Source organism: Scyliorhinus torazame, chromosome 29, assembly GCF_047496885.1.
Source record: "Scyliorhinus torazame isolate Kashiwa2021f chromosome 29, sScyTor2.1, whole genome shotgun sequence".
Lineage (NCBI taxonomy): Eukaryota > Metazoa > Chordata > Chondrichthyes > Carcharhiniformes > Scyliorhinidae > Scyliorhinus > Scyliorhinus torazame.
Genome location: NC_092735.1, coordinates 22,862,787 through 22,878,269, shown reverse-complemented (window position 1 = coordinate 22,878,269; position 15,483 = coordinate 22,862,787). Strand labels below are relative to the sequence as shown.

Below are 15,483 nucleotides of genomic sequence, written 5' to 3'. Positions count from 1 at the left end.
TCTCTCTTTCTCAAAGCGGAGCATCCAAGACATCTCCATCCAGAAAGTATTCCTGCATACTCTCCCCAATAGCACCATCAAATGGCCTCCCAAGGAAAGTGGTCCTGATCCTGTTCAGGTGCAACACCTCTGGCCGATCTCTGCCACAACTCCCTGTACAGATAGGTCAACTCTAGCTGCCCTCCCCAGGTGAACCATCACTTTCATCAGCATTCAGAACTGAGTGCTGATCGGAGAGTGAGACGCACTCGGGGGATGCTTGCACTACTTGCCGGTTCCTTCTTGACTGCCTGCTGGTCATCCATCCCCTCTCTCCCTGCATGCCCCTAAGTTGAGGGGGTTAAACTTGCCGATGCGCTGCAGTGACGACATTTCTGCTGCTGACCCTTCCTGCACAGCATCATGGAATCATAGAATTTACAGTGCAGAAGGAGGCAATTCAGCCCATCGAGTCTGCACCGACCCTTGAAAAGAGCACCCTACTTAAGCCCCACGCCTCCACCCTATCCCCTATATCCCGGTTACCCAGTAACCCCAGCTGACCATTTTGGACACTGAGGGGAATTTAGAATGGCCAATCCACCTAACCTGCACATCTTTGGACTGTGGGAGGAAACCGGAGCACCCGGAGGAAACCCATGCACACACGGGGAGAACGTGCAGACTCCACACAGACAGTGACCCAAGCCGGGAATCGAACCTGGAATCCTGGAGCTGTGAAGCAACTGTGCTAACCACTATGATACCGTGATGCCACAAATATCCATCCGGGACATGGGAAGCTTCCCACATATAACAGGAAACGCACTTGAGAGGTCAGAGCTGCCCTGCCCTTATATAATAAACCTGACAACTCTTGATAACCCTAGTTATTATTAATAAACCTTATTGTAACAAAAAAAGACTCACCAATACTGACTGCCCAAAATAGCACAATGGCACGGTAAATTGGAGTGCCAACCAGACATATGCGAAAGGAGATGGCCGTGGGTCAGCAGTCGCATTCTTGTTTTCCAGTCATAAATGCAGGTTCAAATCCAGCTCTGTAAGTTGAATATGAAACCGTGCAGTGGTGCACTGAGGCGATGGTTTCACTGCCGGAGGTGATGTCGATGAGATGTGATATTAAACCACTGCCTGCTCTCTCGGGTGAATGCGAAAGATTCCACGGCGCTATTTTGAACGAGAGCAGGGAGCTTCCACCCCCCCCAACCCCCTCACCCTGTGTGTCCTGGACCAATGTTTATTCCCTCAATCGACATCCTAAAAGCAGATTAGCCAGTCATTATCGCATTTGCTGTTTGTGGGAGCTTGCTGTCCACCAGTTGGTCGCTGCATTCGGTAACTTACAGCACTGTCTACACTTCCAGCATGTAGCATTCGTACATGTTGAAAGTAACATGTAATATTTTGGATACTATGACCTTGTATTTTGCTCTGTATCTATAAGGATGGGCTGAAAGCATTTCCCCACCTATAATGCAGACACGAGAAAGCAAAAGGCCATTCGGCCCAAGCATAGTAATCAGTAATGTTATTAAAAGCCTGGGTTACGGTATATATATTTGTTGCAGTAATAATATTAAAGGACCTCTGTTAAGGTATCCAGACTGTGTGTCTGCTACAGCTGTAATTAAGAAGTCGTAAAAGGTGAGGTCATGATTGATTCTAACCATTTACCTGTTTGCATATAGGGGGCGAATTTAACATTGATATGATTGCTGGAGATGCCCTGAAGAGTAGATAATTTATAAGGGGTTGCTTAGTCCTAGCTAGGCAGGTCATGTGGCATATTAGTGGGATACAGATGATGTAAGTAAAGGGAGGAGCCAGGTCTGTCTGTAGTTTTGCTGTTTGCCATAGGCTTTGCGCCTGACCAGGCAGAAGGATTTTAAGTTGAACAGCAGTTTTGCCAAATGCTGTTAGGTTGAGCAGATGTGTACTGAATCTGCTCTTGAAAGAAACTCTCTCCAAAGGTCTACACAATTAAGCAAGTAATTTGTTTGTTAACTTTATTTATAAGTGTCATTTGAACTGTATTGGGTTGCTTAATTGGGGCTAGTAGCAGCTATAGATAGTACGTTTAAGTGTTTCCTTGTGTTTAAGAACTGTTTAACTATTAATCGTATAGCTATTTCTTTGATGTTAATGTGGGTAATTATGTGTTTAAGTTAAAGTTCGTTTTAACGTAAAAGATATTTATTGGTCAGAGCCATTACTACACGGTAAAATATCTTTTCCTCGCAATTTTACAGATTTTAAAAAATCTTTGGGGGTTCCCGGCCATTATCCTAACATCTGGTCCGGTGTCCCAACACTTGTCTTCTGCACAGATGTGCTGGGCTCCTGTATCATTGAGGATGGGAATATTTGTGGAGCCTCCTCCTCCTCCTCCAGTGAGTTGTTTAATTGCCCACTGCCATTCACGACTGGATGTGACAGGACTGCAGAGCTTAGATCTGATGCGTTGGTTGTGGGATTGCTTAGCTCTACCACTTGCTGCTTGTAAGAACATAAGAACTAGGAACAGGAGTAGGCCATCTGGCGCCTCAAGCCTGCTCCTCCATTTAATGAGATCATGGATGATCTTTGTGGATTCAACTCCACTCTCCGGCCCGTACACCATATCTCCGAATCCCTTTATTCTTTAGAAAGGCATCTATCTTTTTCTTAAAAACGTTTAAAGAAGGAGCCTCAACTGCTTCACTGGGCAAGGAATTCCAGAGATTCACAACCCTTTGGGTGAAGAAGTTCCTCCTACACTTCGTCCTTAATCTACCTCCCCTTATTTTGAGGCTATGCCCCCTAGTTCTGCTTTCCCCGACCAGTGGAAACAACCTGCCCGCATCTATCCTATCTATTCCCTTCATAATTTTATATGTCTCAATAAGATCCCCCCGCATCCTTCTAAACTCCAATGAGTACAGTCCCAGTCAACTCAACCTCTCATCATAATCTAATCCCCTCAACTCTGGGATCAACCTAGTGAATCTCCTCTGCACTCCCTCCAGTGCCAATATGTCCTTTCTCAGGTAAGGAGACCAAAACTGAACACAATACTCCAGATGCGGCCTCACCAACACCCTATACAATTGCAGCATAACCTCACTAGTCTTGAACTCCATCCCTCTAGCAATGAAAGACAAAACTCGATTAGCCTTCTTAATCACCTGTTGCACCTGCACACCAACTTTTTGCGACTCGTGCACCAGCACACCCAGGTCCCTCTGCACAGCAGCATGGTTCTTACCGTTTAAATAATAATCCATTCTGCTGTTATTCCTCCCAAAATGGATAGCCTCACACTTGGCAACATTGAATTCCATCTGCCAGACCCTAGCCCATTCACCTAACCTATCCAAATCCTTCTGCAGACTTCCGGTATCCTCTGCACTTTTTGCTTTACCACTCATCTTAGTGTCGTCTGCAAACTTTGACACATTGCAGTTGGTCCCCAACTCCAAATCGTCTATGTAAATTGTGAACAACTGCGGGCCCAAAACTGATCCTTGAGGGACCCCACTAGTTACAGGTTGCCAACCAGAGAAACACCCATTTATCCCCACTCTCTGCTTTCTGTTAGTTAACCAATCCTCTACACATGCTACCACTTTAACCTCAATGCCATGCATCTTTAGTTTATGCAGCAACCTTTTGTGTGGCACCTTGTCAAAAGCTTTCTGGAAATCCAGATATACCACATCCATTGGCTCCCCGTTATCTACTGCACTGGTAACGTCCTCAAAAAACTCTACCAAATTAGTCAGACACGACCTACCCTTTGTGAACCCATGCTGCGTCTGCCCAATGGGACAATTTCCCTCCAGGTGCCCCGCTATTTCCTCCTTAATGATAGATTCCAGCATTTTCCCTACAACCAAAGTTAAGCTTACCGGCCTATAATTACCCGCTTTCTGCCGACCTCCTTTTTTAAACAGTGGTGTCACGTTTGCTACTTTCCAATCCTCTGGGACCACCCCAGAGTCTAGTGAATTTTGATAAATTATCACTAGTGCGTTTACAATTTCCCTAGCCATCTCTTTTAACACTCTGGGATGCATCCCATCAGGGCCAGGAGACTTGTCTACCTTTAGCCCCATTAGCTTGCCCAATACTGCCTCCTTAGTGATAACAATCATCTCAAGGTCCTCACCTATCATATCTTTATTTCCATCAGTCACTGGCATGTTATTTGTGTCCTCCACTGTGAAGACTGACCCAAAAAACCTATTCAGCTCCTCAGCCATTTCCCCGTCTCCTATTATTAAATCTCCCTTCTCATCTTCCAAAGGACCAATATTTACCTTAGCCACTCTTTTTTGTCTTATATATTTGTAGAAGCTTTTACTATCTGCTTTTATGTTCTGAGCCAGTTTACTTTCATAGTCTACCTTACTCTTCTTTATGGCTTTTTTAGTAGCTTTCTGTTGTCTCCTAAAGACTTCCCAGTCCTCTAGTCTCCCACTAATTTTTGCCACTTTGTATGTTTTTTTCTTCAATTTGATACTCTCCCTCACCTCCTTCGATCTCCATGGTCGATTTTTCCACTTTCTACCGTCTTTCTTTTTTGTCGGTATGAACCTTTTCTGAACACTGTGAAAGATCGCTCGGAAGGTTCTCCTCTGTTCCTCAACTGCTTCACCATGAAGTCTTTGCTCCCAGTCTACCTTAGCTAGTTCTTCTCTCATCCCATTGTAATCGCCTTTGTTTAAGCACAAAACACTAGTGTTTGATTTTACCTTGTCATCCTCCAACTGTATTTTAAATTCCACCATATTGTGGTCGCTCCTTCCAAGAGGATCCCGAACTATGAGATCATTAATCAATCCTGCCTCATTACACAGGACCAGATCTAGGACCGCTTGTTCTCTTGTAGGTTCCATTACATACTGTTCCAGGAAATTATCCTGGGCACATTCTATAAACTCCTCCTCAAGGCTGCCTTTACCAACCTGGTTAAACCAATCGATATGCAGATTAAAATCTCCCATGATAACCGCTGTACCATTTCTACATGCATCTGTTATTTCTTTGCTTATTGCCTGCCCTACCATCCTGTTACTATTTGGTGGCCTATAGACTACTCCTATCAGTGTCCTTTTCGCCTTACTATTCCTGATTTCCATGTTGTTTGGCAGGCAAGTAGTCCTGTGTGGTAGCTTCACCAGGTTGACACCACATTTTCCGCTATGCCTGATGTTGCTCCTGCCATGCTCCCCTGCACAGGGTTGATCCCCTGGCCTGGTGGTATTGGTAGAGTGGGGGTATGCCGAGCCATGAGGTTGCAGATAGTGGCTGAGTGTAATTCCACTCCAGCCGATGGCCCACAGCGCCTCATGGATTCCCAGTCTTGAGTTGCTAGGTCTGTTCTGAATCTATCCCATTTAGCACGGTAGTGGTGCCACACAGCATGATGGATGGGACCCAATCAATGTCGAAATAGGATTTCCACAAGGACTGTGCGATTCCTATTGCTACCATCATGGACAGACACATCTGTGGTAGGCAGGTTGGTGAGGATGGGGGTCAAGTATGTTTTTCCTTCTTGTTGGTTCCTTCACCACCTGTCACACGCCCAGTCTTGCAGCTGTGTCCTTTAGGACCCGGCCAGCTCGGTCAGTAGTGGTGCTACTGAGCCACTCTTGGTGATGGACATTGAAATGCCCCCCCCCCCCCCCCCCCAGAGTACAGTCTATGCCCTTGCCAGCCTCAGAGCTTCCTCCAAGTGGTGTTCAACATGGAGGAGTAATGATTCTTCAGCTGACGGTGGACAGCACGTGGTCATCGGCAGGACGTTTCCTTGCCCATGTTTGACGTGAATCCATGAGATTTCATGGGATACAGAATCAATGTTGAGGATTCCAAGGACAAGTCCCTCCCGTGAGTCATGGGGATGCTGGCCCGAGACCATGGGAATAGCGGTTCCCTTGGAGACAGCTAACCCCTCGCAATGGAATTGGCCAGATCAGGAATGAAGGGCGCCGGCTCACTTCACAAACACCAGCAAAAATTGGGGGCGGCGGGCATGGGAACGGGAATCCCATAATTGGGACCTGTCCGCCATTTCTTTAATTACTCAGAGTCGTTCCGAACCCGCAAAAAAAAAAAATCCAGGCCTCCAACTTTTAAACAGGCCTGAAGGGGAGAGTCCTTCTTAAACAGAGTCCGAAGGGGAATGGGCCACCTGATGGGGGAATTCTTGGGAAGGTCGGACAGGCGTGGCTTGTATCTGCTGGAGTTTCGAAGAATAAGAGGCAACTTGGTTGAAACGTATAAATAAGATCCTGAGGGGTGTTGACAGGGTGGGATGTGGAGAGAATGTTTCCTCTTGTGGGAGAACCCAGAACTAGGGATCACTGTTTAAAAATAAGGGGTTGCCAATGGAAGATGAGGAGAATTTTTTCCCAACGGGTCGTCAGACCTCGGGACTCTCTTCCTCGAAAGGCAGTGAGAGCAGAATCTGAATTTGTTAAGGCAAAGGTGGATAGATTCTTGGTAAGCAAGGGGGTGATAGGTTATTAGTGTTCGGCAGGGTGCACGTCTGACACGCAGACCAGCCTCGAAGGCAGAACATCCTCACGGGTGGGAGCAGAAATGCGCCTTCAGGCAGTTACCAGGCAGTTACTAAACAGCGGAGCAAGCTTGAGGGGCTGAATGGCCTACTCCCTGTTCATTTGTCCGTCTACTTTCTTCAACGGAGACTTCAGTAAAGCTCCAAATGTAAACGTGGGCTTTTCTTGTATTGAGGTCCCTGCATTGGAGGGTTGAAGGGTGGGGGGGGGGGGGATCTCTCTCTGTTTGAACAAGGCCTTCCATATTTGACCTGATGAGGAAACTCCCTCCAGGCAAGCTTGATCTTTGACAAGCTTGCCTCATAGAACACTTGACGTGAGAAAGGGCACAGTCAACAAGGGGCTGGATGGCACCAAAGCACTGGTTTAAATAATTGAACTTTGAAAGGAGAAGCCAGGAGCTAAAGATAGTTTAGGCCTAAATTTGCAGATGCAGAAACGAACAAACGAGATAGTGTTTGCATATCTGGAGGGACCTTGACATTAAACACCTGTTCCCAATTTTCACAGTACATCTGGTTTAACTATTACCGGACATGTGAAAACCCTTGACTCTGGCTCTCACTATAGCTCTTTTAACTGCTGAGGGCGAGTAATTTAATCATTAGCGAACAAGACTAAAAGCACAACATCATCCTGTCCAGTGTTAAGAGACCAGGAGCAGTAAGCTGTGTGGCTTACGTCTCCAAGGATGAGCGTCTTACTCTCTCGGTCACGTGTTTCAGACTAGCGTGGGCCATTACGCTGCACGGGTGTCTGGTCAAAGATGGCGGCTCGGTTAGCACGTTTGACTCACAGCGTCAGGGACACGGGTTCGATTCCCGGCTTGGGTCACCGTCTGTGCGGAGTCTGCACGTTCTCCCCGTGTCAGCGTGGGTTTTCTACCACAAGTCCCGACAGGCGTGCTTGTTAGGAAAATTGGATGTTCTGAAGTCTCCCTCAGTGTACCCGAACAGGCGCTGGAGTGCGGCGACTAGGGGATTTTCACAGTAACCTCATTGCAATGTGAATGCAAGCCTACTTGTGACACTGATAAAGATTATTATTGTTATTATTAAGTTCCCCTCGTCAACAATTCCACCACAAGTTAGATTTCGCAGTTAGCAGGGAGTTAACAGGGCTGGCAACTGGCTATCAGGTTTCATAATGGTTGAAAGATGACATTTTCAGCTTGGCTCAATGCCTTGGGGTCTGAAGGTCGTAGGTTCACATCCCGCTCCAGAGGTTTAGGGACAGAATCCAGCCTGGCTGAGGGAGTGCCGCACTGTTGGAGGCGCTGTTTCTTCAATGTTGAGGCACCGACACATGGCATTATTTGGAGAAGAGCCGGGCGACTCTCGCCAATGCCCTTCCTCGGTCAGCATCCACCAATTCAGAGGATCTGGCTGTTTGTGGGATCTTTCTGTGTTCAAATTGAATGTTGCTCTTCCTACGTCACAACAATGGCAGAGGTGCGATGGGCTGGATGGCCTTGACAATACCATTAACCAATCCCATTTGCGCAAAGTGAGGCCGAGCTATGTTTCCCAGGCTGCAAGACGTGTTGACAAATAGTGACCTTGATGTAGCAACAATCAATAACTTTTGCTTGTGATAAGCCCTCAGAGTCCGATTGTCTCGGCCTTGTTGGGCTCTTCCCATTTTCCCATGACCAAAAGATGCGTTGCTGGAGTAATTTATCGAGACAGAGAGAGCAAGGGCTAACCACTGTGCTGCCCAATGTTTCACACAAAGCTTCATCAGGAAAAAGCTAACATCGGGCCACCGTTACACATCTGGACAGGTGAGCAAAACGTCAGTCAAAGATTTGATGAGAAGCAATAGGGCAGGCAATGGTGGAGTGATTTAGAGAGGGGATTCCAGAGCTTGGGGCCCAGGGCAGCTGGAGGCAACATTCATTAAACACCATCCGTGTCATCTTACCAAGCCTCAAGTGTCAACAGTAAATCTGATTTATTCTGCTGTCCCTTCAGCTGGGCTCAGTTTCATTGAGGCAGGCAGATCCTTTGTGTCACCATCATTGCTTTCTCACTCAAACATTCTGTGAGGTCTATTTGCCATTGTGAGGGATCGACAGCAATGATAATAAACGACGGCGCCAATTTTAGAATTAAATGTTGCGGCCGGCTATTCCTGTTGAGCAATTGACCTTTTGTCATGGTTGATCCATGAGACGTTTCGCATCAAATTATTTGTGCATCTGAATCAATCACAAGAGCGTTTGACGTTCTGTCGTTTCAATGTCCCTGACATTCTCTAATCGCCAACATTTCACGCTTCACTTCATTAAAAAAAAATTCATTCAAAAAGATGTGGGTGACGTTGGCTGAGCAAGTATTTATTGCCAATAATCCCAAATTGCCCTTGATCTGGATAGCTAGTGAGGCTGTTTCAAAGGGGCATTTAAAAGTCAACCACATCGCTGTGGGTCTGGAGTCACATGTAGGCCAGACCGGGTAAGGGCGGCAGATTTCCTTTCTTAAAGGGCATTTGCAAACCAAATGGCTTTTTACGACAATCAAAATGGCCCGATTGACCAAATGGGCCTTGTGACCCTTTGGTTCCTTAAAGGGGTAGCCCACCACAGACCCCTACTCGGTGGTAGTGGGCTTGCCTTTGGAAGATTCTGTCGAAGGAACCTAGGCGATTTGCTGAAGTGCATAGCTGCCACTGCGTGTCCACGATGGAGGGAGTGTATGTTTGCTGGATGCGGTGTGAATCAAAGGGCTACTTTGTCCTGGATGGTGTCGAGCTTCTTGAGTGTTGTTGGAGCTGCACTCATCCCAGGCAAGTAGAGAGTGTTCCATCACATTCCTGACTTGTGCCTTGTAGATGGTGGACAGGCTTTGGGGAGTCAAGAGGTGAGTTACTTACCACAGAATTCCCAGCCTTTGACCTGCTCCTAAAGCCACAGTATTTATAAGGCTGGTCCAATTGAGTTTCTAGTCAATGGTAACCCCTCTAGGATGTTGATAGCGGGAGATTCAGTGATGGTAATGCCATTGAATGTCAAGAGAAGATAGTTAGACCCTCTCTTGTTGGCGATGATCATTGCCTGCACACTGTGTGGCAGAACTGTTACTTGCCACCGATCAGCCCAAGCTAAATGTTATCCAGATCTTGTTACATATGGACATGGACTGCTTCAGTATTGTGGAGTCTCTAGTGGTCCTGCAAATTGCACAATCGTCAGTGAACATCCCCACTTCTGACCTTATGATGGAGGAAAGGCAAGGATGAAGCAGCTGAAGATGGTTGGGCCTAGGACACTACCCTGAGGAACTCCTTCAGTGATGTCCTGGGACTGTGATAACTGACCTCCAACAGCCACAACCATCGTCCTTTGTGCCAGGTATGACTCCAACCAGTGGACAGTTTCCTCCTCCTGTTCCTATTGACTCCAGTTTAGCTCGGGCTCCTTGATGCCACACTCGGTCAAATGCTGCCTTGATGTCAAAAGCAGTCACTCTCACTGCACCTCCTGGAGTTCAGCTCTTTACCCATGTTTGAACCAAGGCTGTAATGAGGTCAGGAGCTGAGTGACCCTGGCGGAACCCAAACCGAGCGTCCGTGAGCAGGTTATTGCTGAGTAAGTGCCACTTCGATAGCACTGTGGATGACCTCCAGCATCACTTTGCTAATGATTGACAGTAGACTGATGGGGTGGTAATTGGCTGGGTTGGATTTGTCCTGGTTTTTGTGTACACGGTATATCTTGGCGATCTTCCACATTGGCATAAAAATGGCATTGGATAGATGCCAGTGTTGTAGCTGTATTGGAACAGGTTGGCTATGGGCGCAGCAAGTTCTGGAGCACAAATCTTCAGCACTATTGCTGGAATATTGTCAGGGCCCAGAGCCTTCGCAATATCCAGTGCCTTCAGCCGTTCCTTGATATCATGTGGAGTGATTCGAATTGGATGAAGGCTGACTTCTGTGATGCTGAAGTGGATCGTCCACTCGGCACTTCTGGCTGTTGCGAATGCTTCAGCCTTGTCCTTTGCACTGATGTGCAGGGCTCCCCCATCATTGAGGATGGGGATTGGTGTGGAGTCTCCTCCCCCCGTGAGTTCAATTGTCTGCCAATTCACAACTCGATGTGACAGGACTGCAGGGCTTGGAGCTGATCCATTGGCTGTGGAATCGTTCAGCTCTGTCTATCGCTTGCTGCTTTCAGTATTTGCCACGTAACGAGTCCTGTGTTGTAGCTTCACCAGGTTGACACCACACTTTTAGGTATGCCTGGCGCTGTCCCTGGCATGCCCTTCTGCATTCTTCATTGAACTTGTTTGTACATCACTGTGGCTTCACAGCGCCAGGGTCCCAGGTTCGATTCCTGGCTTGGGTCACTGTCTGTGCGGAGTCTGCACGTTCTCCCCGTGTCTGCGTGGGTTTCCTCCGGGTGCTCCGGTTTCCTCCCGAAAGACGTGCTAGTTGGGTGAATTGGACATTCTGAATTCTCCCTCTGTGTACCCGAACAGGCGCCGCAGTGTGGTGACTAGGGGCTTTTCAAAGTAACTTCATTGCAGTGTTAATGTAAGCCTACTTGTGACATAAAGATTATTATAAGATTATTATGTTATTATTATCATGTGAATTCAACTCATGGCTCCTTTCAACTTGAAAATGTCTTTATTCTTCAGTTCAACATACAATAAACAGGGGCGACAGTGGCAGAATGGCCAGCCCTGCAGCCTCACAGCGCCAAGGACCCAGATTCATCCCCGGGATTGGGTGGAGTTTGCACGTTCTCCCAGGCCTCCCGTTTCCTCCGGGTGCTCCAGTTTCCCCCCACAGTCCAAAGGTGTGCAGGTTCGGTGGATTGGCCATGCTAAGAAATTGCCCCTTAGTGTCCAGGGATGTGCAGGTTAGGTGGGGTGGCGGGGATCGGATGGGGGAGTGGGCCTAGGTAGGGTGCCCTTTCAGAGGGTTGGTGCAGACTCGATGGGCCGAATGGCCTCCTTCAGCACTGTAGGGATTCTATGGAGAAGGAAAAATTAGATCAGATTTCATCAGTCTAGATTTTCTGCATTGTAGGTGTGGGCAAGAGCACTAATAAACATTATGGGGGCGATTCTCCGATATGGAGGCCCAGGGCCCGGGCACGACCTATTCTGGCCCCCACAAGGGACCAGCACGGTGCTGGAGCGGTTCACGCCGCTCCAGCCTCCTTACGCCGCACCAACCCGCGCATGCGCAGTTGGGCCAGCTCAATCCTGCGCATGCGCAGTTGGGCCGCGCCATCCTGCGCTTGCGCGGGGAACTTCTTACGCGCGCGGCCCCAACCCAACATGGGGTCGGTGTTCAGGGGCCGGCCGCGCCAGGAAGTAGGCTCGGGGGGGGGAGAGGCTGATCCCATCGGTGGCCCCCCCCGGTGAAGGAGCCCCCCTCCCACCCCAACAGGCTGCCCTCCGAGCGTTCCCAGAGTTCCCGCCGGCAGTGACCAGGGGTAAATGGCGATGGCGGGACTCTGTTGTGTCAGAGCGGCCGCTCGGCCCATCCGGGCCGGAGAATCGGCGGCCCCGCCGATTCCAGCGTCCCGCAGCCGGCGCCGCGCCAAAGCCGGCGCAAATGGCGCGATTCTCCGCACCTCGGAGAATCGCGTGCCGGCGTCGGGGCGTCATGATTCTCCGGCCCGGCGCAGGGCTCGGAGAATCGTCCCCTATCTTTGGGGTCCGCTAAGTTTTTATAAGACCCTGGTCGAATGCTTTTGCTGCCGCCTGTATATATTACCCCGATTGAAGGCATTTCTGAATTCTCTAAATATCCCCTGCACTTTCCTGGAGAAGTGTTTGAGGTGCAAATTCCTAGGGACTGGATGTCTGCCAGTATTGCCGTAAAAATGGCCAGTGTTCCCACATGCTGATCCAGACAGTGAACATCTGGATGTTATTTAACAAAGGTCTCTTTCGGAGCCAAGCACTGGGCTGTCCTCGCCCAACACACATGTAAACACACGCTGACTGATGATCAGGAATATTTTAGCAGCAAGCAAGGCATGCCACGCATTCCAACATGTGTCGCCCGCTATCACGTCCCACCCCTTGCTCACGTGCACACGTGACGCCACCTCAATTCCTGAATGGCGACCATTCTTACCCATCATCCTTTGCCGAGCTGAGGTCTCAGGGGGAGAGGGGGGGGGGGGGGGGGAGTTTCACCCTCTGCACTTTGGCCACCTCCCAGAAATCTGCACATTTCGCCAAGTTGCCATCCTCTGGGAGTCCCATTCCGATGTTAGGGGAGCAGCTGGGCCTGCGCGAGAGGAAGGTAAATCTCCAACCTCTGACCCACGACCTTCAACCCTGCGACGTGAACTCCGATCGCCTGGAAGATTCTGCACCGCTGATGAAAAAAATCCCCGTTCATCACTCTCTCTCTCAGTCTCCCACACAGTCTCCTTGGCCTCTGTTCATTGACCCCTGCGAAGAGAAAGGGCAGCTTCAATTCTGCTGACTGAAATAACCTGATGGATTGCCTCACTCAGGAACATTCTGCTGAGCGAGCCTTAGCTGGTGTGGATGGCGGCTTCCAATAACACTAACCGTACCACTTACTCGGGGGGGAGGGGGGGAGGCTCAGGTTGAGTTTGCCCTATCCGTGTGAGCGACAGCACATTCAGTTCAGCACTCTGAAATATATAGCATTGTCTGCTAGTGAAGAAAATGTGCATCGTAAAGTGGCCTCACATCCCTTCCATGGGCCACAATCCCACCCTCCTTCTCTAATATCCTCCAGAGCCGGCCAAGCGCTCCACTCTCCTCCAATTTGGATTGGTAGCCGTTCCTCCAGTCGCAGAGGCCCCTTGACCGAGTATTCTCTCCCGAAATGTCTCGGTGCCTCAAACCCACCCCCACTCCCCACTCCCCATCTCCTTTTCGGGCCTCACTTCAAACAGAATTTGACATAGAAGCACATGAGGGGAATATCGGGACAGGTGATTAGTGGGGACAGAATATCGGGGCGTGGATCCGGATCAGCAGCGCACCGCGCAAAAGCTCCCCGGCGCCTGAGGCTCCTGTCGCCGCACCAGGGTGAGCCCATAACGAGTGCGTGAGAGAGAGAGCGAGGCCATGGAGAGGAACGGCTGCATAAATTAAGGAAGCTGACCTTTGAGGGAGAATGGCCAAGCAGTCCGGAAGGAAAACAGATTGGAGGGGAGGGGTTAGCGGGGAGGGGAGGGGAGGGGAAGAGCCATCACACAACCTACACCGGAAACACTGCGGTCACACAAAGCGGAACATTCCGGAAGCCGCAAGCAGGCAAGGCAAAAATAAAAACCGGAAAATGCGGGAATCATTGCGGAGAGCAAAGTCAGGGGTTCACATTTTGAGTGAGAACCTGATTTGTTTTCTTTTGAAAAAACACGAAACGGGATTGATACATTAGGCCCGGAAATTAGTTCAAAGTAAAAAAAATCACGGTTCATATAGCAGCACCGAAGAGGCCCCTCGGCCCATCGGGTCTGCACCGCCAAAATTAGACTGAACCTACACGATTCCCACTTTCCAGCACTTGGCCCAAATCCTTCAATGCTGTGACAATTCACGAGCTCATCCACGTACTTTTCAAACGTTGTGAGGTTTCCTGTCTCTACTACCCTCCCAGGCGGTGCACTCCAGACTCCCACTCCACCTCTGGGTGAAAGGAGTTTGCTTTACATCCCCTCTAAATTTCCTGCCCCTCGCCTCAAAATGATGCCCCTTGTTATTGCCCCTTCAACTAAGGTGCTTCCTACCCACCTTGTCTATACCCCTCATATTCTTATACATCTCAATCAGGTCCACGCTCAGCCTTGTCTGCTCTAAGGAAAACAACCCGAGCCTATCCAGCCTCTCTTCATAGCTCAAATGCTCCATCCCAGGTATCCCCACATCAAAGACAGTTAAGTGCTTTCTGCAGCAAAAAAAAAAGAGGAAATGAGAGCACTTAGTTGTCTTTGATGTGGTCCAAGAGCTGTCAATCATAGCTAGATGTTTATAAACATTGCGGTTCGTTTCACAGGTGACTAGTTTAAATCCACTCAAGCATGAAGGGAAATTAGATTAATAAATCCAGACAGCTGGCTGTGTTTCCAAGCTCTCGATCACAGACTAGTGAAATATCAATTTCACGGTGATATGAATGAAAGCCTTGCAGATCAAAGATCTGAGGGGGTTCTTTCTAGGAATGGACAGGTGCTGCTTCCTCTGTCTGAGCCAGCAGGTGTATTGCCGAGGTGAGATTTAAAGCAATGCTTCCTTTCACTGTCTCTGTCTGGACTGCTCTCTAGCTTCCAGACAGGGGTGTCTGTAATGGGGGGGGGGGGGCAGATAGGGGGGCTTCCAGGCAGGGGTCTCTCTTATGGGGAGGGGTTCTAGTGGGGATTTCTCTTAAGGGGGTTTCTGTCGGGGTCTCTGTAATAGGATGGTTTCTGGTGGGAGTCTCTGTTATGTGGGGGTTCTGGGTGGGGGTCTCTGTAATGGGGGGTTTCTGGTGGGGGTCTCGGGGTGAAATACCTGTACCAACTCTCGCCCACGTGAAGCACAGCCCTTCCTCCTGGTCACCCCCCACTACTCCCTCCGGCCCTGGCAGAGACCCCCTGGCCAGTGGCACGATTGTCAGCACACTATGGCGATGTTGGACACTTACCGTACGCCCCTCCCTCTCCCTCCGCAGCCACCGTGCTTGTTTCACGATTTTCAACAGCGTAAATTAACCTTGCCGCCGGGAATCTGCCCCGGTGGAGGCAGAGCATCGCGGAGGCCTCGGAGAATACCGGATCAAGCCCGCTAAAGATATGCCAGTTGTGTTTACTGTACGTGTAGAGTGCAACGCGTTGACGCCACTGTCGAGGCACCGGAGAATTGCGGTTTGGCGTGAAACCGGCGCCCGCCACAATTTTGGCCTTAAAACCAATTCTCCGTCCAAG

At 49.2% G+C, this 15,483-nt stretch overlaps 1 long non-coding RNA gene across 1 annotated transcript; it reads right to left on the bottom strand.

Moving 5' to 3' along the window:
• Window positions 1–11,185: 11,185 nt before the first annotated feature.
• Window positions 11,186–12,956, bottom strand: LOC140403740 (uncharacterized). Its single transcript, XR_011938408.1, has 2 exons — window positions 12,672–12,956; window positions 11,186–11,552 (listed from the first exon to the last, which is right to left on the bottom strand). It is a non-coding gene; the product is annotated as an uncharacterized lncRNA (long non-coding RNA).
• Between the last annotated feature and the right edge of the window lie 2,527 nt (window positions 12,957–15,483).